Raw genomic sequence first — 27,246 nt, 5'->3', positions numbered from 1 at the left:
ATCCCTAGACAAAGTTTCCATGAAAACTTGTCACAAATCTAGAAGAACAATGAGCAGAAACCGGACACGTGCTTTGAGTCTTCACACACAAAACAAAAAGGCAGCCCACAAAACAACCCAGAGAATACAGTGGACTTTGCAAAATCAAAGATATCTACTGTGGGAAAGACCTCATTACAAAAGCAAAAGACAGGTCATACATCGCGAGACGAATGAGTGGAAACACAAAGCTTCTCAAGGATGTGTCTCCAAACAGTCAAAGAACACCAACACGACAAGCCTGTGAAAACTAGGGAAAGGTCTGAAGGGACACCAGACTGAGGAAGACACACACAGAGTATCCCGGATGATGTCCAGCACTGAGGGCCTGAAGAAACAACAGTCTAGTTGCACTCCCTCAGGCCTGTGTGACCCTGGATGAGGCCTCTGTTTCCCGGTGGCTCTGAGAGATGGACAGGGAGGAAGGGGAAGAGAAATCACTTGCATTTCTAATACTCACAGCAAAGTCTTCCAATGAGAAGGGAATTATCACCCCCACTGACAATGCCATTCACTGAAGTGATACCCACGAGTCCATCTAACCCAGAAGGGAAGGAAGGACCTGTTCTCACAAAACGGCGAGAGATGGAAGAAGGAAGATCAAGCCCACACCAACCACTGGAAAGAGAAGCTGTGCTCAGGGCTTGAAAGAATTCCTATTGGGAAAATGATGTCACAGCCCCACAAGGCAATCCACAGCTTCGATGCTATTCCTCCCAAAATGCCAATGCATTTTCGCACCGAACAAAGAATTGCAAAAGGGGTACGGAAACAGAAAAGAGCCTAAATTGTCAATACAATCCGACGAAAAAGCCCCGATACGGACATCCAAGGTTGTGTGAAAGGAAATTAGACGACCAAACTAGGATCCTCAGGAGAGTATCGGAGAAGGCGATGGCGACCCACTCCAGTACTCTTGCCTGGAAAACGCCCTGGACGGAGGAGCCTGGTAGGCTGCAGGCCATGGGGTCGCGCAGAGTCAGACACGACTGAAATGACTTAGGCGCAGCGGCAGCAGCAGGACAGTATGCTATTGGGAATACAACAACACACACAGATCCAGATCAATGGAATAAAGTTGAGGGTCCAGAAACAAACCCCGGCATCCATGGTCAACTCATCTCTGACACAAAAGGGGAGAATATCCAAATGGGAACAAGAAAGCCTCTTCAATAAATGTCCATGGGAAAACCAGACAGCTACATCTGAAGAACGCTATTGGTTTTGATCTCACACCACCTCAATATCGGGGAAAAACCTCACCCTAAAGACTGATGTCATGAGACAGCTAGAAAGAAGCGTAGGTCAAAGGCTCCTTAACATCAGAGTCTCCTTGCCATTTGCTGGGCGGAGGTAGAAATGGGTCTCTTCAAGTAAGGGAAAGAGGAAAACGAAGTACGCCAATGGGTTTCCATCCAATGGAACCTCTTCACAACAGAGAAGCTAAGCATTCAGAAATGCAAAAGATGGGAAACGGAACATGAGAGACTCCTTGCAAGTGGTGTATCTGAGAAGGGGTTCATATGGAAAGAGACGAAGAATGCACAGCACTCAGATTCCAAGAAACACCACCACCACCCTTGACCCTTCCCCCATGACCAACTCCGACCTAAAGCCTTTCTCTCCCTCTAACCTATCCCTAAAACATAACCCTCATCTAATCATATACATGTGCATTCCTAGCATCCATCCATCCACACACGAGAGAGAAAGAGGAAGACACAGACTGAATCGAGAAGGGAAAAGAGAGGGACACAGACAGAGAGAGACACGGAACCAAAGAGAGGAAAGGAGTCGACGGTCCAGACTTTTCATCAATCTGTCTCGAAGGTAGAAGCAATGACAGCGCCCATCCACCCCAGAAGGGGGAAAAGGACGGAAGGTTTGGAGAGGAAAAGACAAGAACGCAGGGAGCCATTAGAAGCTCAGCCACCCGCAGAAGCCGAGCTGGGACACTTGAACAGAATCTCAATGGAAACAGAGGACCAGAAAGTTGGCTACTCTTTTCTATAAGAGAGGGAGACCTTCGAGTCTTCCTTTCGCGCCTCCAACTTGGATGCGGGGTCTCAAAACACTCAGGAGGGGGAGTGCCTTTTCCTGGGTACCACGGCGCATCCAGGCCTCGTTCTGCCCCATTCTGTGCTGTGTCAGCCCTGGATGGAGTCTTTCTTTCTGAAGTCTCAGCGCACAAGCTCCACGTGATATCGGCCCCAGGTGGAAAGGCATGGAGCTGCTCGTAGGCCGACAGACCTAGGAAGCAGATGGGAGAATGACCCCCACTCTCCAGATGGAGAGACTGGGGAAACCCTGAGGGGCATACGCTTGTCCAGGGCCACACCACTTATGAGAAGAAGGAGCCTGGTCTGAGAGCAGCGGGGTCCTCGGAGCTCAGGCCCTGGCTGCACCCAGGCCTCCCCAGGGCTGTGGGCTGGGCTGTGTGGCTGTCACTGTGCCTGCACATGGCCTAAGGGGAGTGGTCAAGCAGTCAGAAACCCAGAGATTCCCTTGGGAAGTTTTGGGGAAGGGACCTCAGCACGAACCCCAGGAAATGATGTCACCTGCCGGCAACAGAACCCAACAGAACCCGCAACCCGTGTATCCAGGCCTCCAGAGCGGAGAGGAGCCCCCAGCCAGATCACTTGCTGCCAGGATGTTCTGCTGTTTGCCCCTGCCCAGAGGCCGGGGCCTCAGGAGAGCTCACAGGCAGTGTGCGTGGGCACCCTGTCGACGTTGGCTCAGGGCACCCCCGAGAGGCCTCTGGCCCTTTGCCCGGAGAAACAGAAAGGTAACACGGGGAGCCCCAGGCCGGGCCAGCCCACTTCTCCCATGCCACCCGGAAACACCGGGTCCTTTGCCTGTGTGTGGATGCGGGTTTCTCGGGGTGTGTCTCCCTCAAGGAAGCCCAGGCGGATGTGGGGTCAGAAGCCTGCGGGCAAGTTGTGTCCACACCCCAGGGGAGAGCAGGCTGGCTGGGATGGGGAGAGTGCGGGCAGCGCCGGCCGCCCAGGCTGGCCTCACACCCTCAGGTGGGTCTCTTTCCTCCCGGGTGGGGATCTGAGCAGACACACGTCTCTGACCCTTCTGGGAAGAGAAGTTCGAGCAGGCAGAAGCAGCGGCTCCACTGGCCAGGCCCAGCTCGGAAAAGTCCCAGCATGGCTGGCTGACGGTCACTGTCGTTGCAGAGCTTCCCACGTGATGAGGCCGAGGACGGGGACACCCCGTCCACCTCCCGGAGGGAGGGGTCGGAGCACCACCCCCCCGCCCCTGAGGCCCAGTGCAGGCTCCAGGTGAGCGTGCCCACGGAGGCATCAGCCCCACCGGGGGCGAAGCGGAGGCGGGGAAGGCCTGCTGCCGAGACACCACACAGGATACACCCGGCGGCCCAGTCTGAGGCTGCCACGGAGCTCAGCACACCCGGCTCCGACCCAGAGTCCCGAGAACCCCAGCCTCTGAGGCAGCAGGAGGACCTGGAGCCCAGCACGCCAGAGCACAGAGGTGAGGACGCTGGGGCTGGTGCACGGGAGTGTGTGGGGAGGGGGTGCTGAGCTACACAGGGACGAGTCCCCGAAAGATGCTGCTGGGCCTGCAGCAAGCGCTGGCCTCACACCCCCACCCCCTTCTTGCACACTTCAGTCCCAAAAGACATCCGACCCTGGGTATTCTTTGGGAATCTCTTGGAAGCTTTCTGTCCCGGGATACGCACATGCCAAGGCTGGCCTGTGGGCAAACTTTGCTTCTCCCCCAGCTCTAGCACTGGCCTCCAACTGGAACCAGGCTCCACTTCCCAGACCTGTCCCTACAGAGGTGGTGGCTCCAGGTGCAGGACCCAGGGATCCACCGAGGGCAGATGGAGAACCGAGACTTGCCCTCGCAGAGACACCAGGCCAGCTGGGTTCTGGCCAGCACACCGGGCAGATCGGATCTCCGTGCCTGCAGGACCCCCAGCCCCAGGCACTGATGTCCCACCCCCTCAGCCAGAACCTCCACCTCCACGTGCACCTGTACCTGCTCGGGCTTTGGCAGGAGAACCCGAGGCAGAGGAGGAGTCACCGCTTCGGCAGGGAGAGCCTGCCCTGGCTCCCGCGCAACACCCAGACGCCGACGATGACTCACCCACCCCTGCAGGAAGAACGAGCCCCCGCTCTGGACAGAGACCCAGAGCCCTTGCCGGAAACACCACGTCCAGGGGAGCGGTCGGCTCTGCCGCCTCCATCCCTGTCGGCTCACCGTGGACGCTGTCAACTCGGTCTGCCCCCAGGGGACATGGAGTTCCTTTCCCCTGAACTGCTTTGCATTTGGTTTGTTTCCACCTTTCTGGTGATGTTTTATTTTTTGTATGGTTTCCTGTATTTTTGTTGGTTAAGTTGGGAACTTGTTGGTTAAGTTAGTAAACTTTTTCATCATTGTTGCAATTTGGGAACACTGTTGTGTAACTCTGGTGATACTGTGTTACCATCACCACTTTGTGGTTTCAGACCCGTTTGATCTTTATGCCCCACCCCCCAACAAAGCCTGGATTCAAGGCAAGCACGCCCTGTTCATCCCTCCCCCCGATCCTGAACACAATTTCAGCTTTTCTTTCTGCATTCCTTCCTATATTCTTGGTGTCCCCAATCAATGACTCTCAGTGAAATGACTGAAGGAGTTTCTTTCGGACTCTCCACCTACTGTAAGACTCCATTGGAGAGTTCTCATTTTTATGTCATTTGAACTAGCCTTTGATAGCTGACAGGACGGTGTACGTCCTTTCAAGATATCATGTGCCAAACGAAGCCCTTTTGGCAAATGCCATCATTATCTCCAGGCAGGCATTGCTGTTTGAAGGGTGACATCTCAGCCAGAAGGCAGAGGCTGAGCTCCTCTTGTTGCACCAGCTCCCAAAAGAAGCCAAGAAAGGGAGCTGGAACAACAAACCACCCCAACGCCCAGGAAAGCGTTCTTCACGACAGAAGGCTAGAAAATGACCCAACAACCTTGTGGCCCAGAACCCCTCTAGAAAAATCACTGTTCCATAAAAAAGAGAAACACGTGGGTAGTTCCAAGGAGAGGCAATGCCCATGGCCAGTGTACTTTAGAGACGGCCTGACCGCTCCGGGGAAGACACGCACCGACGGAACCCCTTGGGAAACAGCAGTGAGAGTCCTCACCGTCGTAAGGGTTTCCTCTGGGGACAATCTGCCCTGGGCACCACATGAGGGAGCAGACCGGCTTCTCTTCCTCTGCTCCCACACCATTCACTCATGAAGGCAGCTCAGGTGTTCTCATGCCCTGCCTGCCTGCCTGCCTGCCTGCCTGGCTCATCCGTGAGCTGTGACCACCTCCAGGGCAGGACTCCACCTTCTCCTCTCTGTGTACCGTGAATCTGCACACAGTGGGCTTTCAGAACCTTAGGAGACTTGAGCCATTCCCACTCGAGCCAGAACCCTCCCCAGGAAGGAAAACGGCTGTGGGGTCATTTTGGCCCCAGCACTGGTTCCGAAAGCCTGGCGGCTCCTAAGGCCTCTACGGTGTGAAGAGGGAGGTCCCTTTTGACAGAGCTTTCCGGCTGTCAGATCTAAGCTGTTGTTTCACTGTCAGCTGTGTCTCTTCCGTTGCAGCCAGGTGGGCCACGCTGCTCCAAAGGGGCTCACAAGCTGAGTGGCAAGGGAGGTATTGAGAGGACAGGGATGGCTACAACGTGCTGCAAACTGAGTGAGGGTCCCCACAATCCTCAGCAAAGGTCTGTGGTGTGCAAGTGGGGAGTAGAGGGCCCCCAAGTTCCAAAGGAAGGGAGGTACTCGGGAGCTAAAGCCCTTGGCTGCTGTGGTAGCAGCTGCAGATGGCAGCTCGTCCACAGTGCACTTCGAATGAGGTCATATGAGCGGGACTCTGGAAATGGCTCCGAAATCAAGAGAAAGGGGTCAGGGTATGTGGGAATCCGGCGGGGGTGGGGGGTGGATGAAGGAAGGTGTCCTTCCTCTCTCCAGTGCAATTTGGTTTGGTGAGTCTCAAAGCTACCAGATGGCACTTCCCAAGTCAGGCCCCCGCAGGAATCAGGGTGGGCTGCGTGCCTCGGCGCCTGCTACAGGGACAAGCCACACCAGTGGCCTCCCTGAGCTCAAATGGCCGGATCTGGGGGTTCTGTCTGGGTGCACACCTCCTTGCTCTGGCCATGTTCCCCCCTTCTCTGAGCACCAGCTTCATCCTCTCGAATGAGGACATCGATTGCTACCTTGGCACGTTACTCTCTTCATCCTGTGAAGACTCATTAGGCTTATCCTACAATTACTAGCTGGCCCGAAGAGATATCTCCTGAATCCAGATTAAGCTGGAGTCTCCCAGGCTCATCTGGCATGTCTTCCCTGAAGTCTGCCAAAACCCACACCCTTGCATTTCCAGGGACTCCCCTTAGCCAGCTGGGCAGAAAACCCAGCATGGTTCAAACAAGCTGACAGACAAGCGGGAGAGGACTCACGGGCAGACGGCCTCCCTCAGGTCTCGGGTGGAGCTCTGGGACCACAGCAGCAGCGGGCCATCCCAGCCCCTGGGCTCAGCAGCGCCCTCATTCTCAGGCCGGCGGCTCTGCCCTGAGGGGAGCAGGAAGGTCACCAACTGCCGCAGGCGGACCTCAAGCCCCTCCCACTGCTGGAGCCTGACCTCCCCCGGCCCCACCCCTTCCCCTACCCCAGCAGAACGAGAGCTCGTCTTCCCCTGGCTTCCAACGTGAGGCCCGGCCCCGGGCCCCGATTGGGCACTGCCCCAGTCCGGAGCCAATCACAGTGGCCAGGGAGGTGGAACGCACCGATTGGCCAGGGCCAGGTCATGTGACCATACTCCCCAGGAAACTCAAATATTACCAAGATTCCCTAACAAACCAATGAACAAAATTATCCAGTAAAGGCAAACCGTACTTTTTAATGAGGCCAATGTCACAGAAAAAAAAAAATCCTTCACAATGAACTGCTCAAGGAAGCTACTAAATAAGCTTTCAGAAAAGTTAAGACGTTTTTTTTTTTTTTAATAGGGTGACGGAGAGCTATACCTTTCCCATCTATGTGAATTTAGGTTTAAACTAGATTTCCCTCGGCTATTATATAAGACAAAAAACCCCACATCACCCCCTTTCACTCCCCCCACCCCCAAAAAGTGTTTTAGTCTATTGAATTTTTGTGTCCTCAGTTGTGTCTGATTCACGGCAACTCACGAACTCTACACAGCCAGGCTCTTCCGTCCATGGAATTCAGGGCAATTTTTTTCTGTCACAGCAAATGCCCACCCTGGGTGATCCAAAGGCAAGGGCTCAGAGGCTCCTGAGAGACTAACTCCTTTCAGCTGAGCACAGAGCTGGCTCCTCACTGGGATGCCTGTGGCCTGGGGCTCCCAGAGGGGAGAGCAGCACTCGCCCCACCGTGTGGTCACTGCTGGAAGTGCAGGCTGCTCCTCACTCCCCCTTGACAGTGTCCCTGAGGGCAGAACAGTGGGAATCTACTCAAGGTGGAAACGCAAACTCCGATGCAACCAAACTTCCCACAAGGTCTCCAAAACCACTCAGGAACAGGGAATTGGAAACTGCAGGGCATGACATGAATGGAGATGGAGACTTGACACCTTACACCGAGTTCACTTCCAGTTATCCCTAGACAAAGTTTCCATGAAAACTTGTCACAAATCTAGAAGAACAATGAGCAGAAACCGGACACGTGCTTTGAGTCTTCACACACAAAACAAAAAGGCAGCCCACAAAACAACCCAGAGAATACAGTGGACTTTGCAAAATCAAAGATATCTACTGTGGGAAAGACCTCATTACAAAAGCAAAAGACAGGTCATACATCGCGAGACGAATGAGTGGAAACACAAAGCTTCTCAAGGATGTGTCTCCAAACAGACAAAGAACACCAACACGACAAGCCTGTGAAAACTAGGGAAAGGTCTGAAGGGACACCAGACTGAGGAAGACACACACAGAGTATCCCGGATGATGTCCAGCACTGAGGGCCTGAAGAAACAACAGTCTAGTTGCACTCCCTCAGGCCTGTGTGACCCTGGATGAGGCCTCTGTTTCCCGGTGGCTCTGAGAGATGGACAGGGAGGAAGGGGAAGAGAAATCACTTGCATTTCTAATACTCACAGCAAAGTCTTCCAATGAGAAGGGAATTATCACCCCCACTGACAATGCCATTCACTGAAGTGATACCCACGAGTCCATCTAACCCAGAAGGGAAGGAAGGACCTGTTCTCACAAAACGGCGAGAGATGGAAGAAGGAAGATCAAGCCCACACCAACCACTGGAAAGAGAAGCTGTGCTCAGGGCTTGAAAGAATTCCTATTGGGAAAATGATGTCACAGCCCCACAAGGCAATCCACAGCTTCGATGCTATTCCTCCCAAAATGCCAATGCATTTTCGCACCGAACAAAGAATTGCAAAATGGGTACGGAAACAGAAAAGAGCCTAAATTGTCAATACAATCCGACGAAAAAGCCCCGATACGGACATCCAAGGTTGTGTGAAAGGAAATTAGACGACCAAACTAGGATCCTCAGGAGAGTATCGGAGAAGGCGATGGCGACCCACTCCAGTACTCTTGCCTGGAAAACGCCCTGGACGGAGGAGCCTGGTAGGCTGCAGGCCATGCGGTCGCGCAGAGTCAGACACGACTGAAATGACTTAGGCGCAGCGGCAGCAGCAGGACAGTATGCTATTGGGAATACAACAACACACACAGATCCAGATCGATGGAATAAAGTTGAGGGTCCAGAAACAAACCCCAGCATCCATGGTCAACTCATCTCTGACACAAAAGGGGAGAATATCCAAATGGGAACAAGAAAGCCTCTTCAATAAATGTCCATGGGAAAACCAGACAGCTACATCTGAAGAACGCTATTGGTTTTGATCTCACACCACCTCAATATCGGGGAAAAACCTCACCCTAAAGACTGATGTCATGAGACAGCTAGAAAGAAGCGTAGGTCAAAGGCTCCTTAACATCAGAGTCTCCTTGCCATTTGCTGGGCGGAGGTAGAAATGGGTCTCTTCAAGTAAGGGAAAGAGGAAAACGAAGTACGCCAATGGGTTTCCATCCAATGGAACCTCTTCACAACAGAGAAGCTAAGCATTCAGAAATGCAAAAGATGGGAAACGGAACATGAGAGACTCCTTGCAAGTGGTGTATCTGAGAAGGGGTTCATATGGAAAGAGACGAAGAATGCACAGCACTCAGATTCCAAGAAACACCACCACCACCCTTGACCCTTCCCCCATGACCAACTCCGACCTAAAGCCTTTCTCTCCCTCTAACCTATCCCTAAAACATAACCCTCATCTAATCATATACATGTGCATTCCTAGCATCCATCCATCCACACACGAGAGAGAAAGAGGAAGACACAGACTGAATCGAGAAGGGAAAAGAGAGGGACACAGACAGAGAGAGACACGGAACCAAAGAGAGGAAAGGAGTCGACGGTCCAGACTTTTCATCAATCTGTCTCGAAGGTAGAAGCAATGACAGCGCCCATCCACCCCAGAAGGGGGAAAAGGACGGAAGGTTTGGAGAGGAAAAGACAAGAACGCAGGGAGCCATTAGAAGCTCAGCCACCCGCAGAAGCCGAGCTGGGACACTTGAACAGAATCTCAATGGAAACAGAGGACCAGAAAGTTGGCTACTCTTTTCTATAAGAGAGGGAGACCTTCGAGTCTTCCTTTCGCGCCTCCAACTTGGATGCGGGGTCTCAAAACACTCAGGAGGGGGAGTGCCTTTTCCTGGGTACCACGGCGCATCCAGGCCTCGTTCTGCCCCATTCTGTGCTGTGTCAGCCCTGGATGGAGTCTTTCTTTCTGAAGTCTCAGCGCACAAGCTCCACGTGATATCGGCCCCAGGTGGAAAGGCATGGAGCTGCTCGTAGGCCGACAGACCTAGGAAGCAGATGGGAGAATGACCCCCACTCTCCAGATGGAGAGACTGGGGAAACCCTGAGGGGCATACGCTTGTCCAGGGCCACACCACTTATGAGAAGAAGGAGCCTGGTCTGAGAGCAGCGGGGTCCTCGGAGCTCAGGCCCTGGCTGCACCCAGGCCTCCCCAGGGCTGTGGGCTGGGCTGTGTGGCTGTCACTGTGCCTGCACATGGCCTAAGGGGGGGTGGTCGAGCAGTCAGAAACCCAGAGATTCCCTTGGGAAGTTTTGGGGAAGGGACCTCAGCACGAACCCCAGGAAATGATGTCACCTGCCGGCAACAGAACCCAACAGAACCCGCAACCCGTGTATCCAGGCCTCCAGAGCGGAGAGGAGCCCCCAGCCAGATCACTTGCTGCCAGGATGTTCTGCTGTTTGCCCCTGCCCAGAGGCCGGGGCCTCAGGAGAGCTCACAGGCAGTGTGCGTGGGCACCCTGTCGACGTTGGCTCAGGGCACCCCCGAGAGGCCTCTGGCCCTTTGCCCGGAGAAACAGAAAGGTAACACGGGGAGCCCCAGGCCGGGCCAGCCCACTTCTCCCATGCCACCCGGAAACACCGGGTCCTTTGCCTGTGTGTGTGGATGCGGGTTTCTCGGGGTGTGTCTCCCTCAAGGAAGCCCAGGCGGATGTGGGGTCAGAAGCCTGCGGGCAAGTTGTGTCCACACCCCAGGGGAGAGCAGGCTGGCTGGGATGGGGAGAGTGCGGGCAGCGCCGGCCGCCCAGGCTGGCCTCACACCCTCAGGTGGGTCTCTTTCCTCCCGGGTGGGGATCTGAGCAGACACACGTCTCTGACCCTTCTGGGAAGAGAAGTTCGAGCAGGCAGAAGCAGCGGCTCCACTGGCCAGGCCCAGCTCGGAAAAGTCCCAGCATGGCTGGCTGACGGTCACTGTCGTTGCAGAGCTTCCCACGTGATGAGGCCGAGGACGGGGACACCCCGTCCACCTCCCGGAGGGAGGGGTCGGAGCACCACCGCCCCGCCCCTGAGGCCCAGTGCAGGCTCCAGGTGAGCGTGCCCACGGAGGCATCAGCCCCACCGGGGGCGAAGCGGAGGCGGGGAAGGCCTGCTGCCGAGACACCACACAGGATACACCCGGCGGCCCAGTCTGAGGCTGCCACGGAGCTCAGCACACCCGGCTCCGACCCAGAGTCCCGAGAACCCCAGCCTCTGAGGCAGCAGGAGGACCTGGAGCCCAGCACGCCAGAGCACAGAGGTGAGGACGCTGGGGCTGGTGCACGGGAGTGTGTGGGGAGGGGGTGCTGAGCTACACAGGGACGAGTCCCCGAAAGATGCTGCTGGGCCTGCAGCAAGCGCTGGCCTCACACCCCCACCCCCTTCTTGCACACTTCAGTCCCAAAAGACATCCGACCCTGGGTATTCTTTGGGAATCTCTTGGAAGCTTTCTGTCCCGGGATACGCACATGCCAAGGCTGGCCTGTGGGCAAACTTTGCTTCTCCCCCAGCTCTAGCACTGGCCTCCAACTGGAACCAGGCTCCACTTCCCAGACCTGTCCCTACAGAGGTGGTGGCTCCAGGTGCAGGACCCAGGGATCCACCGAGGGCAGATGGAGAACCGAGACTTGCCCTCGCAGAGACACCAGGCCAGCTGGGTTCTGGCCAGCACACCGGGCAGATCGGATCTCCGTGCCTGCAGGACCCCCAGCCCCAGGCACTGATGTCCCACCCCCTCAGCCAGAACCTCCACCTCCACGTGCACCTGTACCTGCTCGGGCTTTGGCAGGAGAACCCGAGGCAGAGGAGGAGTCACCGCCTCGGCAGGGAGAGCCTGCCCTGGCTCCCGCGCAACACCCAGACGCCGACGATGACTCACCCACCCCTGCAGGAAGAACGAGCCCCCGCTCTGGACAGAGACCCAGAGCCCTTGCCGGAAACACCACGTCCAGGGGAGCGGTCGGCTCTGCCGCCTCCATCCCTGTCGGCTCACCGTGGACGCTGTCAACTCGGTCTGCCCCCAGGGGACATGGAGTTCCTTTCCCCTGAACTGCTTTGCATTTGGTTTGTTTCCACCTTTCTGGTGATGTTTTATTTTTTGTATGGTTTCCTGTATTTTTGTTGGTTAAGTTGGGAACTTGTTGGTTAAGTTAGTAAACTTTTTCATCATTGTTGCAATTTGGGAACACTGTTGTGTAACTCTGGTGATACTGTGTTACCATCACCACTTTGTGGTTTCAGACCCGTTTGATCTTTATGCCCCACCCCCCAACAAAGCCTGGATTCAAGGCAAGCACGCCCTGTTCATCCCTCCCCCCGATCCTGAACACAATTTCAGCTTTTCTTTCTGCATTCCTTCCTATATTCTTGGTGTCCCCAATCAATGACTCTCAGTGAAATGACTGAAGGAGTTTCTTTCGGACTCTCCACCTACTGTAAGACTCCATTGGAGAGTTCTCATTTTTATGTCATTTGAACTAGCCTTTGATAGCTGACAGGACGGTGTACGTCCTTTCAAGATATCATGTGCCAAACGAAGCCCTTTTGGCAAATGCCATCATTATCTCCAGGCAGGCATTGCTGTTTGAAGGGTGACATCTCAGCCAGAAGGCAGAGGCTGAGCTCCTCTTGTTGCACCAGCTCCCAAAAGAAGCCAAGAAAGGGAGCTGGAACAACAAACCACCCCAACGCCCAGGAAAGCGTTCTTCACGACAGAAGGCTAGAAAATGACCCAACAACCTTGTGGCCCAGAACCCCTCTAGAAAAATCACTGTTCCATAAAAAAGAGAAACACGTGGGTAGTTCCAAGGAGAGGCAATGCCCATGGCCAGTGTACTTTAGAGACGGCCTGACCGCTCCGGGGAAGACACGCACCGACGGAACCCCTTGGGAAACAGCAGTGAGAGTCCTCACCGTCGTAAGGGTTTCCTCTGGGGACAACCTGCCCTGGGCACCACATGAGGGAGCAGACCGGCTTCTCTTCCTCTGCTCCCACACCATTCACTCATGAAGGCAGCTCAGGTGTTCTCATGCCCTGCCTGCCTGCCTGCCTGCCTGCCTGGCTCATCCGTGAGCTGTGACCACCTCCAGGGCAGGACTCCACCTTCTCCTCTCTGTGTACCGTGAATCTGCACACAGTGGGCTTTCAGAACCTTAGGAGACTTGAGCCATTCCCACTCGAGCCAGAACCCTCCCCAGGAAGGAAAACGGCTGTGGGGTCATTTTGGCCCCAGCACTGGTTCCGAAAGCCTGGCGGCTCCTACAGCCTCTACGGTGTGAAGAGGGAGGTCCCTTTTGACAGAGCTTTCCGGCTGTCAGATCTAAGCTGTTGTTTCACTGTCAGCTGTGTCTCTTCCGTTGCAGCCAGGTGGGCCACGCTGCTCCAAAGGGGCTCACAAGCTGAGTGGCAAGGGAGGTATTGAGAGGACAGGGATGGCTACAACGTGCTGCAAACTGAGTGAGGGTCCCCACAATCCTCAGCAAAGGTCTGTGGTGTGCAAGTGGGGAGTAGAGGGCCCCCAAGTTCCAAAGGAAGGGAGGTACTCGGGAGCTAAAGCCCTTGGCTGCTGTGGTAGCAGCTGCAGATGGCAGCTCGTCCACAGTGCACTTCGAATGAGGTCATATGAGCGGGACTCTGGAAATGGCTCCGAAATCAAGAGAAAGGGGTCAGGGTATGTGGGAATCCGGCGGGGGTGGGGGGTGGATGAAGGAAGGTGTCCTTCCTCTCTCCAGTGCAATTTGGTTTGGTGAGTCTCAAAGCTACCAGATGGCACTTCCCAAGTCAGGCCCCCGCAGGAATCAGGGTGGGCTGCGTGCCTCGGCGCCTGCTACAGGGACAAGCCACACCAGTGGCCTCCCTGAGCTCAAATGGCCGGATCTGGGGGTTCTGTCTGGGTGCACACCTCCTTGCTCTGGCCATGTTCCCCCCTTCTCTGAGCACCAGCTTCATCCTCTCGAATGAGGACATCGATTGCTACCTTGGCACGTTACTCTCTTCATCCTGTGAAGACTCATTAGGCTTATCCTACAATTACTAGCTGGCCCGAAGAGATATCTCCTGAATCCAGATTAAGCTGGAGTCTCCCAGGCTCATCTGGCATGTCTTCCCTGAAGTCTGCCAAAACCCACACCCTTGCATTTCCAGGGACTCCCCTTAGCCAGCTGGGCAGAAAACCCAGCATGGTTCAAACAAGCTGACAGACAAGCGGGAGAGGACTCACGGGCAGACGGCCTCCCTCAGGTCTCGGGTGGAGCTCTGGGACCACAGCAGCAGCGGGCCATCCCAGCCCCTGGGCTCAGCAGCGCCCTCATTCTCAGGCCGGCGGCTCTGCCCTGAGGGGAGCAGGAAGGTCACCAACTGCCGCAGGCGGACCTCAAGCCCCTCCCACTGCTGGAGCCTGACCTCCCCCGGCCCCACCCCTTCCCCTACCCCAGCAGAACGAGAGCTCGTCTTCCCCTGGCTTCCAACGTGAGGCCCGGCCCCGGGCCCCGATTGGGCACTGCCCCAGTCCGGAGCCAATCACAGTGGCCAGGGAGGTGGAACGCACCGATTGGCCAGGGCCAGGTCATGTGACCATACTCCCCAGGAAACTCAAATATTACCAAGATTCCCTAACAAACCAATGAACAAAATTATCCAGTAAAGGCAAACCGTACTTTTTAATGAGGCCAATGTCACAGAAAAAAAAAAATCCTTCACAATGAACTGCTCAAGGAAGCTACTAAATAAGCTTTCAGAAAAGTTAAGACGTTTTTTTTTTTTTTAATAGGGTGACGGAGAGCTATACCTTTCCCATCTATGTGAATTTAGGTTTAAACTAGATTTCCCTCGGCTATTATATAAGACAAAAAACCCCACATCACCCCCTTTCACTCCCCCCACCCCCAAAAAGTGTTTTAGTCTATTGAATTTTTGTGTCCTCAGTTGTGTCTGATTCACGGCAACTCACGAACTCTACACAGCCAGGCTCTTCCGTCCATGGAATTCAGGGCAATTTTTTTCTGTCACAGCAAATGCCCACCCTGGGTGATCCAAAGGCAAGGGCTCAGAGGCTCCTGAGAGACTAACTCCTTTCAGCTGAGCACAGAGCTGGCTCCTCACTGGGATGCCTGTGGCCTGGGGCTCCCAGAGGGGAGAGCAGCACTCGCCCCACCGTGTGGTCACTGCTGGAAGTGCAGGCTGCTCCTCACTCCCCCTTGACAGTGTCCCTGAGGGCAGAACAGTGGGAATCTACTCAAGGTGGAAACGCAAACTCCGATGCAACCAAACTTCCCACAAGGTCTCCAAAACCACTCAGGAACAGGGAATTGGAAACTGCAGGGCATGACATGAATGGAGATGGAGACTTGACACCTTACACCGAGTTCACTTCCAGTTATCCCTAGACAAAGTTTCCATGAAAACTTGTCACAAATCTAGAAGAACAATGAGCAGAAACCGGACACGTGCTTTGAGTCTTCACACACAAAACAAAAAGGCAGCCCACAAAACAACCCAGAGAATACAGTGGACTTTGCAAAATCAAAGATATCTACTGTGGGAAAGACCTCATTACAAAAGCAAAAGACAGGTCATACATCGCGAGACGAATGAGTGGAAACACAAAGCTTCTCAAGGATGTGTCTCCAAACAGACAAAGAACACCAACACGACAAGCCTGTGAAAACTAGGGAAAGGTCTGAAGGGACACCAGACTGAGGAAGACACACACAGAGTATCCCGGATGATGTCCAGCACTGAGGGCCTGAAGAAACAACAGTCTAGTTGCACTCCCTCAGGCCTGTGTGACCCTGGATGAGGCCTCTGTTTCCCGGTGGCTCTGAGAGATGGACAGGGAGGAAGGGGAAGAGAAATCACTTGCATTTCTAATACTCACAGCAAAGTCTTCCAATGAGAAGGGAATTATCACCCCCACTGACAATGCCATTCACTGAAGTGATACCCACGAGTCCATCTAACCCAGAAGGGAAGGAAGGACCTGTTCTCACAAAACGGCGAGAGATGGAAGAAGGAAGATCAAGCCCACACCAACCACTGGAAAGAGAAGCTGTGCTCAGGGCTTGAAAGAATTCCTATTGGGAAAATGATGTCACAGCCCCACAAGGCAATCCACAGCTTCGATGCTATTCCTCCCAAAATGCCAATGCATTTTCGCACCGAACAAAGAATTGCAAAATGGGTACGGAAACAGAAAAGAGCCTAAATTGTCAATACAATCCGACGAAAAAGCCCCGATACGGACATCCAAGGTTGTGTGAAAGGAAATTAGACGACCAAACTAGGATCCTCAGGAGAGTATCGGAGAAGGCGATGGCGACCCACTCCAGTACTCTTGCCTGGAAAACGCCCTGGACGGAGGAGCCTGGTAGGCTGCAGGCCATGCGGTCGCGCAGAGTCAGACACGACTGAAATGACTTAGGCGCAGCGGCAGCAGCAGGACAGTATGCTATTGGGAATACAACAACACACACAGATCCAGATCGATGGAATAAAGTTGAGGGTCCAGAAACAAACCCCAGCATCCATGGTCAACTCATCTCTGACACAAAAGGGGAGAATATCCAAATGGGAACAAGAAAGCCTCTTCAATAAATGTCCATGGGAAAACCAGACAGCTACATCTGAAGAACGCTATTGGTTTTGATCTCACACCACCTCAATATCGGGGAAAAACCTCACCCTAAAGACTGATGTCATGAGACAGCTAGAAAGAAGCGTAGGTCAAAGGCTCCTTAACATCAGAGTCTCCTTGCCATTTGCTGGGCGGAGGTAGAAATGGGTCTCTTCAAGTAAGGGAAAGAGGAAAACGAAGTACGCCAATGGGTTTCCATCCAATGGAACCTCTTCACAACAGAGAAGCTAAGCATTCAGAAATGCAAAAGATGGGAAACGGAACATGAGAGACTCCTTGCAAGTGGTGTATCTGAGAAGGGGTTCATATGGAAAGAGACGAAGAATGCACAGCACTCAGATTCCAAGAAACACCACCACCACCCTTGACCCTTCCCCCATGACCAACTCCGACCTAAAGCCTTTCTCTCCCTCTAACCTATCCCTAAAACATAACCCTCATCTAATCATATACATGTGCATTCCTAGCATCCATCCATCCACACACGAGAGAGAAAGAGGAAGACACAGACTGAATCGAGAAGGGAAAAGAGAGGGACACAGACAGAGAGAGACACGGAACCAAAGAGAGGAAAGGAGTCGACGGTCCAGACTTTTCATCAATCTGTCTCGAAGGTAGAAGCAATGACAGCGCCCATCCACCCCAGAAGGGGGAAAAGGACGGAAGGTTTGGAGAGGAAAAGACAAGAACGCAGGGAGCCATTAGAAGCTCAGCCACCCGCAGAAGCCGAGCTGGGACACTTGAACAGAATCTCAATGGAAACAGAGGACCAGAAAGTTGGCTACTCTTTTCTATAAGAGAGGGAGACCTTCGAGTCTTCCTTTCGCGCCTCCAACTTGGATGCGGGGTCTCAAAACACTCAGGAGGGGGAGTGCCTTTTCCTGGGTACCACGGCGCATCCAGGCCTCGTTCTGCCCCATTCTGTGCTGTGTCAGCCCTGGATGGAGTCTTTCTTTCTGAAGTCTCAGCGCACAAGCTCCACGTGATATCGGCCCCAGGTGGAAAGGCATGGAGCTGCTCGTAGGCCGACAGACCTAGGAAGCAGATGGGAGAATGACCCCCACTCTCCAGATGGAGAGACTGGGGAAACCCTGAGGGGCATACGCTTGTCCAGGGCCACACCACTTATGAGAAGAAGGAGCCTGGTCTGAGAGCAGCGGGGTCCTCGGAGCTCAGGCCCTGGCTGCACCCAGGCCTCCCCAGGGCTGTGGGCTGGGCTGTGTGGCTGTCACTGTGCCTGCACATGGCCTAAGGGGGGGTGGTCGAGCAGTCAGAAACCCAGAGATTCCCTTGGGAAGTTTTGGGGAAGGGACCTCAGCACGAACCCCAGGAAATGATGTCACCTGCCGGCAACAGAACCCAACAGAACCCGCAACCCGTGTATCCAGGCCTCCAGAGCGGAGAGGAGCCCCCAGCCAGATCACTTGCTGCCAGGATGTTCTGCTGTTTGCCCCTGCCCAGAGGCCGGGGCCTCAGGAGAGCTCACAGGCAGTGTGCGTGGGCACCCTGTCGACGTTGGCTCAGGGCACCCCCGAGAGGCCTCTGGCCCTTTGCCCGGAGAAACAGAAAGGTAACACGGGGAGCCCCAGGCCGGGCCAGCCCACTTCTCCCATGCCACCCGGAAACACCGGGTCCTTTGCCTGTGTGTGTGGATGCGGGTTTCTCGGGGTGTGTCTCCCTCAAGGAAGCCCAGGCGGATGTGGGGTCAGAAGCCTGCGGGCAAGTTGTGTCCACACCCCAGGGGAGAGCAGGCTGGCTGGGATGGGGAGAGTGCGGGCAGCGCCGGCCGCCCAGGCTGGCCTCACACCCTCAGGTGGGTCTCTTTCCTCCCGGGTGGGGATCTGAGCAGACACACGTCTCTGACCCTTCTGGGAAGAGAAGTTCGAGCAGGCAGAAGCAGCGGCTCCACTGGCCAGGCCCAGCTCGGAAAAGTCCCAGCATGGCTGGCTGACGGTCACTGTCGTTGCAGAGCTTCCCACGTGATGAGGCCGAGGACGGGGACACCCCGTCCACCTCCCGGAGGGAGGGGTCGGAGCACCACCGCCCCGCCCCTGAGGCCCAGTGCAGGCTCCAGGTGAGCGTGCCCACGGAGGCATCAGCCCCACCGGGGGCGAAGCGGAGGCGGGGAAGGCCTGCTGCCGAGACACCACACAGGATACACCCGGCGGCCCAGTCTGAGGCTGCCACGGAGCTCAGCACACCCGGCTCCGACCCAGAGTCCCGAGAACCCCAGCCTCTGAGGCAGCAGGAGGACCTGGAGCCCAGCACGCCAGAGCACAGAGGTGAGGACGCTGGGGCTGGTGCACGGGAGTGTGTGGGGAGGGGGTGCTGAGCTACACAGGGACGAGTCCCCGAAAGATGCTGCTGGGCCTGCAGCAAGCGCTGGCCTCACACCCCCACCCCCTTCTTGCACACTTCAGTCCCAAAAGACATCCGACCCTGGGTATTCTTTGGGAATCTCTTGGAAGCTTTCTGTCCCGGGATACGCACATGCCAAGGCTGGCCTGTGGGCAAACTTTGCTTCTCCCCCAGCTCTAGCACTGGCCTCCAACTGGAACCAGGCTCCACTTCCCAGACCTGTCCCTACAGAGGTGGTGGCTCCAGGTGCAGGACCCAGGGATCCACCGAGGGCAGATGGAGAACCGAGACTTGCCCTCGCAGAGACACCAGGCCAGCTGGGTTCTGGCCAGCACACCGGGCAGATCGGATCTCCGTGCCTGCAGGACCCCCAGCCCCAGGCACTGATGTCCCACCCCCTCAGCCAGAACCTCCACCTCCACGTGCACCTGTACCTGCTCGGGCTTTGGCAGGAGAACCCGAGGCAGAGGAGGAGTCACCGCCTCGGCAGGGAGAGCCTGCCCTGGCTCCCGCGCAACACCCAGACGCCGACGATGACTCACCCACCCCTGCAGGAAGAACGAGCCCCCGCTCTGGACAGAGACCCAGAGCCCTTGCCGGAAACACCACGTCCAGGGGAGCGGTCGGCTCTGCCGCCTCCATCCCTGTCGGCTCACCGTGGACGCTGTCAACTCGGTCTGCCCCCAGGGGACATGGAGTTCCTTTCCCCTGAACTGCTTTGCATTTGGTTTGTTTCCACCTTTCTGGTGATGTTTTATTTTTTGTATGGTTTCCTGTATTTTTGTTGGTTAAGTTGGGAACTTGTTGGTTAAGTTAGTAAACTTTTTCATCATTGTTGCAATTTGGGAACACTGTTGTGTAACTCTGGTGATACTGTGTTACCATCACCACTTTGTGGTTTCAGACCCGTTTGATCTTTATGCCCCACCCCCCAACAAAGCCTGGATTCAAGGCAAGCACGCCCTGTTCATCCCTCCCCCCGATCCTGAACACAATTTCAGCTTTTCTTTCTGCATTCCTTCCTATATTCTTGGTGTCCCCAATCAATGACTCTCAGTGAAATGACTGAAGGAGTTTCTTTCGGACTCTCCACCTACTGTAAGACTCCATTGGAGAGTTCTCATTTTTATGTCATTTGAACTAGCCTTTGATAGCTGACAGGACGGTGTACGTCCTTTCAAGATATCATGTGCCAAACGAAGCCCTTTTGGCAAATGCCATCATTATCTCCAGGCAGGCATTGCTGTTTGAAGGGTGACATCTCAGCCAGAAGGCAGAGGCTGAGCTCCTCTTGTTGCACCAGCTCCCAAAAGAAGCCAAGAAAGGGAGCTGGAACAACAAACCACCCCAACGCCCAGGAAAGCGTTCTTCACGACAGAAGGCTAGAAAATGACCCAACAACCTTGTGGCCCAGAACCCCTCTAGAAAAATCACTGTTCCATAAAAAAGAGAAACACGTGGGTAGTTCCAAGGAGAGGCAATGCCCATGGCCAGTGTACTTTAGAGACGGCCTGACCGCTCCGGGGAAGACACGCACCGACGGAACCCCTTGGGAAACAGCAGTGAGAGTCCTCACCGTCGTAAGGGTTTCCTCTGGGGACAACCTGCCCTGGGCACCACATGAGGGAGCAGACCGGCTTCTCTTCCTCTGCTCCCACACCATTCACTCATGAAGGCAGCTCAGGTGTTCTCATGCCCTGCCTGCCTGCCTGCCTGCCTGCCTGGCTCATCCGTGAGCTGTGACCACCTCCAGGGCAGGACTCCACCTTCTCCTCTCTGTGTACCGTGAATCTGCACACAGTGGGCTTTCAGAACCTTAGGAGACTTGAGCCATTCCCACTCGAGCCAGAACCCTCCCCAGGAAGGAAAACGGCTGTGGGGTCATTTTGGCCCCAGCACTGGTTCCGAAAGCCTGGCGGCTCCTACAGCCTCTACGGTGTGAAGAGGGAGGTCCCTTTTGACAGAGCTTTCCGGCTGTCAGATCTAAGCTGTTGTTTCACTGTCAGCTGTGTCTCTTCCGTTGCAGCCAGGTGGGCCACGCTGCTCCAAAGGGGCTCACAAGCTGAGTGGCAAGGGAGGTATTGAGAGGACAGGGATGGCTACAACGTGCTGCAAACTGAGTGAGGGTCCCCACAATCCTCAGCAAAGGTCTGTGGTGTGCAAGTGGGGAGTAGAGGGCCCCCAAGTTCCAAAGGAAGGGAGGTACTCGGGAGCTAAAGCCCTTGGCTGCTGTGGTAGCAGCTGCAGATGGCAGCTCGTCCACAGTGCACTTCGAATGAGGTCATATGAGCGGGACTCTGGAAATGGCTCCGAAATCAAGAGAAAGGGGTCAGGGTATGTGGGAATCCGGCGGGGGTGGGGGGTGGATGAAGGAAGGTGTCCTTCCTCTCTCCAGTGCAATTTGGTTTGGTGAGTCTCAAAGCTACCAGATGGCACTTCCCAAGTCAGGCCCCCGCAGGAATCAGGGTGGGCTGCGTGCCTCGGCGCCTGCTACAGGGACAAGCCACACCAGTGGCCTCCCTGAGCTCAAATGGCCGGATCTGGGGGTTCTGTCTGGGTGCACACCTCCTTGCTCTGGCCATGTTCCCCCCTTCTCTGAGCACCAGCTTCATCCTCTCGAATGAGGACATCGATTGCTACCTTGGCACGTTACTCTCTTCATCCTGTGAAGACTCATTAGGCTTATCCTACAATTACTAGCTGGCCCGAAGAGATATCTCCTGAATCCAGATTAAGCTGGAGTCTCCCAGGCTCATCTGGCATGTCTTCCCTGAAGTCTGCCAAAACCCACACCCTTGCATTTCCAGGGACTCCCCTTAGCCAGCTGGGCAGAAAACCCAGCATGGTTCAAACAAGCTGACAGACAAGCGGGAGAGGACTCACGGGCAGACGGCCTCCCTCAGGTCTCGGGTGGAGCTCTGGGACCACAGCAGCAGCGGGCCATCCCAGCCCCTGGGCTCAGCAGCGCCCTCATTCTCAGGCCGGCGGCTCTGCCCTGAGGGGAGCAGGAAGGTCACCAACTGCCGCAGGCGGACCTCAAGCCCCTCCCACTGCTGGAGCCTGACCTCCCCCGGCCCCACCCCTTCCCCTACCCCAGCAGAACGAGAGCTCGTCTTCCCCTGGCTTCCAACGTGAGGCCCGGCCCCGGGCCCCGATTGGGCACTGCCCCAGTCCGGAGCCAATCACAGTGGCCAGGGAGGTGGAACGCACCGATTGGCCAGGGCCAGGTCATGTGACCATACTCCCCAGGAAACTCAAATATTACCAAGATTCCCTAACAAACCAATGAACAAAATTATCCAGTAAAGGCAAACCGTACTTTTTAATGAGGCCAATGTCACAGAAAAAAAAAAATCCTTCACAATGAACTGCTCAAGGAAGCTACTAAATAAGCTTTCAGAAAAGTTAAGACGTTTTTTTTTTTTTTAATAGGGTGACGGAGAGCTATACCTTTCCCATCTATGTGAATTTAGGTTTAAACTAGATTTCCCTCGGCTATTATATAAGACAAAAAACCCCACATCACCCCCTTTCACTCCCCCCACCCCCAAAAAGTGTTTTAGTCTATTGAATTTTTGTGTCCTCAGTTGTGTCTGATTCACGGCAACTCACGAACTCTACACAGCCAGGCTCTTCCGTCCATGGAATTCAGGGCAATTTTTTTCTGTCACAGCAAATGCCCACCCTGGGTGATCCAAAGGCAAGGGCTCAGAGGCTCCTGAGAGACTAACTCCTTTCAGCTGAGCACAGAGCTGGCTCCTCACTGGGATGCCTGTGGCCTGGGGCTCCCAGAGGGGAGAGCAGCACTCGCCCCACCGTGTGGTCACTGCTGGAAGTGCAGGCTGCTCCTCACTCCCCCTTGACAGTGTCCCTGAGGGCAGAACAGTGGGAATCTACTCAAGGTGGAAACGCAAACTCCGATGCAACCAAACTTCCCACAAGGTCTCCAAAACCACTCAGGAACAGGGAATTGGAAACTGCAGGGCATGACATGAATGGAGATGGAGACTTGACACCTTACACCGAGTTCACTTCCAGTTATCCCTAGACAAAGTTTCCATGAAAACTTGTCACAAATCTAGAAGAACAATGAGCAGAAACCGGACACGTGCTTTGAGTCTTCACACACAAAACAAAAAGGCAGCCCACAAAACAACCCAGAGAATACAGTGGACTTTGCAAAATCAAAGATATCTACTGTGGGAAAGACCTCATTACAAAAGCAAAAGACAGGTCATACATCGCGAGACGAATGAGTGGAAACACAAAGCTTCTCAAGGATGTGTCTCCAAACAGACAAAGAACACCAACACGACAAGCCTGTGAAAACTAGGGAAAGGTCTGAAGGGACACCAGACTGAGGAAGACACACACAGAGTATCCCGGATGATGTCCAGCACTGAGGGCCTGAAGAAACAACAGTCTAGTTGCACTCCCTCAGGCCTGTGTGACCCTGGATGAGGCCTCTGTTTCCCGGTGGCTCTGAGAGATGGACAGGGAGGAAGGGGAAGAGAAATCACTTGCATTTCTAATACTCACAGCAAAGTCTTCCAATGAGAAGGGAATTATCACCCCCACTGACAATGCCATTCACTGAAGTGATACCCACGAGTCCATCTAACCCAGAAGGGAAGGAAGGACCTGTTCTCACAAAACGGCGAGAGATGGAAGAAGGAAGATCAAGCCCACACCAACCACTGGAAAGAGAAGCTGTGCTCAGGGCTTGAAAGAATTCCTATTGGGAAAATGATGTCACAGCCCCACAAGGCAATCCACAGCTTCGATGCTATTCCTCCCAAAATGCCAATGCATTTTCGCACCGAACAAAGAATTGCAAAATGGGTACGGAAACAGAAAAGAGCCTAAATTGTCAATACAATCCGACGAAAAAGCCCCGATACGGACATCCAAGGTTGTGTGAAAGGAAATTAGACGACCAAACTAGGATCCTCAGGAGAGTATCGGAGAAGGCGATGGCGACCCACTCCAGTACTCTTGCCTGGAAAACGCCCTGGACGGAGGAGCCTGGTAGGCTGCAGGCCATGCGGTCGCGCAGAGTCAGACACGACTGAAATGACTTAGGCGCAGCGGCAGCAGCAGGACAGTATGCTATTGGGAATACAACAACACACACAGATCCAGATCGATGGAATAAAGTTGAGGGTCCAGAAACAAACCCCAGCATCCATGGTCAACTCATCTCTGACACAAAAGGGGAGAATATCCAAATGGGAACAAGAAAGCCTCTTCAATAAATGTCCATGGGAAAACCAGACAGCTACATCTGAAGAACGCTATTGGTTTTGATCTCACACCACCTCAATATCGGGGAAAAACCTCACCCTAAAGACTGATGTCATGAGACAGCTAGAAAGAAGCGTAGGTCAAAGGCTCCTTAACATCAGAGTCTCCTTGCCATTTGCTGGGCGGAGGTAGAAATGGGTCTCTTCAAGTAAGGGAAAGAGGAAAACGAAGTACGCCAATGGGTTTCCATCCAATGGAACCTCTTCACAACAGAGAAGCTAAGCATTCAGAAATGCAAAAGATGGGAAACGGAACATGAGAGACTCCTTGCAAGTGGTGTATCTGAGAAGGGGTTCATATGGAAAGAGACGAAGAATGCACAGCACTCAGATTCCAAGAAACACCACCACCACCCTTGACCCTTCCCCCATGACCAACTCCGACCTAAAGCCTTTCTCTCCCTCTAACCTATCCCTAAAACATAACCCTCATCTAATCATATACATGTGCATTCCTAGCATCCATCCATCCACACACGAGAGAGAAAGAGGAAGACACAGACTGAATCGAGAAGGGAAAAGAGAGGGACACAGACAGAGAGAGACACGGAACCAAAGAGAGGAAAGGAGTCGACGGTCCAGACTTTTCATCAATCTGTCTCGAAGGTAGAAGCAATGACAGCGCCCATCCACCCCAGAAGGGGGAAAAGGACGGAAGGTTTGGAGAGGAAAAGACAAGAACGCAGGGAGCCATTAGAAGCTCAGCCACCCGCAGAAGCCGAGCTGGGACACTTGAACAGAATCTCAATGGAAACAGAGGACCAGAAAGTTGGCTACTCTTTTCTATAAGAGAGGGAGACCTTCGAGTCTTCCTTTCGCGCCTCCAACTTGGATGCGGGGTCTCAAAACACTCAGGAGGGGGAGTGCCTTTTCCTGGGTACCACGGCGCATCCAGGCCTCGTTCTGCCCCATTCTGTGCTGTGTCAGCCCTGGATGGAGTCTTTCTTTCTGAAGTCTCAGCGCACAAGCTCCACGTGATATCGGCCCCAGGTGGAAAGGCATGGAGCTGCTCGTAGGCCGACAGACCTAGGAAGCAGATGGGAGAATGACCCCCACTCTCCAGATGGAGAGACTGGGGAAACCCTGAGGGGCATACGCTTGTCCAGGGCCACACCACTTATGAGAAGAAGGAGCCTGGTCTGAGAGCAGCGGGGTCCTCGGAGCTCAGGCCCTGGCTGCACCCAGGCCTCCCCAGGGCTGTGGGCTGGGCTGTGTGGCTGTCACTGTGCCTGCACATGGCCTAAGGGGGGGTGGTCGAGCAGTCAGAAACCCAGAGATTCCCTTGGGAAGTTTTGGGGAAGGGACCTCAGCACGAACCCCAGGAAATGATGTCACCTGCCGGCAACAGAACCCAACAGAACCCGCAACCCGTGTATCCAGGCCTCCAGAGCGGAGAGGAGCCCCCAGCCAGATCACTTGCTGCCAGGATGTTCTGCTGTTTGCCCCTGCCCAGAGGCCGGGGCCTCAGGAGAGCTCACAGGCAGTGTGCGTGGGCACCCTGTCGACGTTGGCTCAGGGCACCCCCGAGAGGCCTCTGGCCCTTTGCCCGGAGAAACAGAAAGGTAACACGGGGAGCCCCAGGCCGGGCCAGCCCACTTCTCCCATGCCACCCGGAAACACCGGGTCCTTTGCCTGTGTGTGTGGATGCGGGTTTCTCGGGGTGTGTCTCCCTCAAGGAAGCCCAGGCGGATGTGGGGTCAGAAGCCTGCGGGCAAGTTGTGTCCACACCCCAGGGGAGAGCAGGCTGGCTGGGATGGGGAGAGTGCGGGCAGCGCCGGCCGCCCAGGCTGGCCTCACACCCTCAGGTGGGTCTCTTTCCTCCCGGGTGGGGATCTGAGCAGACACACGTCTCTGACCCTTCTGGGAAGAGAAGTTCGAGCAGGCAGAAGCAGCGGCTCCACTGGCCAGGCCCAGCTCGGAAAAGTCCCAGCATGGCTGGCTGACGGTCACTGTCGTTGCAGAGCTTCCCACGTGATGAGGCCGAGGACGGGGACACCCCGTCCACCTCCCGGAGGGAGGGGTCGGAGCACCACCGCCCCGCCCCTGAGGCCCAGTGCAGGCTCCAGGTGAGCGTGCCCACGGAGGCATCAGCCCCACCGGGGGCGAAGCGGAGGCGGGGAAGGCCTGCTGCCGAGACACCACACAGGATACACCCGGCGGCCCAGTCTGAGGCTGCCACGGAGCTCAGCACACCCGGCTCCGACCCAGAGTCCCGAGAACCCCAGCCTCTGAGGCAGCAGGAGGACCTGGAGCCCAGCACGCCAGAGCACAGAGGTGAGGACGCTGGGGCTGGTGCACGGGAGTGTGTGGGGAGGGGGTGCTGAGCTACACAGGGACGAGTCCCCGAAAGATGCTGCTGGGCCTGCAGCAAGCGCTGGCCTCACACCCCCACCCCCTTCTTGCACACTTCAGTCCCAAAAGACATCCGACCCTGGGTATTCTTTGGGAATCTCTTGGAAGCTTTCTGTCCCGGGATACGCACATGCCAAGGCTGGCCTGTGGGCAAACTTTGCTTCTCCCCCAGCTCTAGCACTGGCCTCCAACTGGAACCAGGCTCCACTTCCCAGACCTGTCCCTACAGAGGTGGTGGCTCCAGGTGCAGGACCCAGGGATCCACCGAGGGCAGATGGAGAACCGAGACTTGCCCTCGCAGAGACACCAGGCCAGCTGGGTTCTGGCCAGCACACCGGGCAGATCGGATCTCCGTGCCTGCAGGACCCCCAGCCCCAGGCACTGATGTCCCACCCCCTCAGCCAGAACCTCCACCTCCACGTGCACCTGTACCTGCTCGGGCTTTGGCAGGAGAACCCGAGGCAGAGGAGGAGTCACCGCCTCGGCAGGGAGAGCCTGCCCTGGCTCCCGCGCAACACCCAGACGCCGACGATGACTCACCCACCCCTGCAGGAAGAACGAGCCCCCGCTCTGGACAGAGACCCAGAGCCCTTGCCGGAAACACCACGTCCAGGGGAGCGGTCGGCTCTGCCGCCTCCATCCCTGTCGGCTCACCGTGGACGCTGTCAACTCGGT

At 55.2% G+C, this 27,246-nt stretch overlaps 1 long non-coding RNA gene across 1 annotated transcript in view; it reads right to left on the bottom strand.

Annotated features, from left to right (window-relative positions):
• The window catches only part of LOC145530010 (uncharacterized), a 40,323-nt gene that overhangs the window by 10,666 nt on the left and 2,411 nt on the right, over positions 1–27,246 (bottom strand). Inside the window, exons 2-4 of the long non-coding RNA XR_014071409.1 lie at positions 21,800–21,911; positions 14,147–14,258; positions 6,494–6,605 (exon numbers count right to left, since the gene is read on the bottom strand). This is a non-coding gene — a long non-coding RNA (uncharacterized LOC145530010). The remainder of the gene's footprint in view (positions 1–6,493; positions 6,606–14,146; positions 14,259–21,799; positions 21,912–27,246) is intronic.

The sequence above is a fragment of the Giraffa tippelskirchi genome, chromosome 12 (assembly GCF_054371585.1).
Source record: "Giraffa tippelskirchi isolate mGirTip1 chromosome 12, T2T-mGirTip1v1.2.pri, whole genome shotgun sequence".
Taxonomy (NCBI): domain Eukaryota; kingdom Metazoa; phylum Chordata; class Mammalia; order Artiodactyla; family Giraffidae; genus Giraffa; species Giraffa tippelskirchi.
Note: the sequence above shows the minus strand (reverse complement) of the source record. Positions and strands in the feature narration are given on the sequence as shown.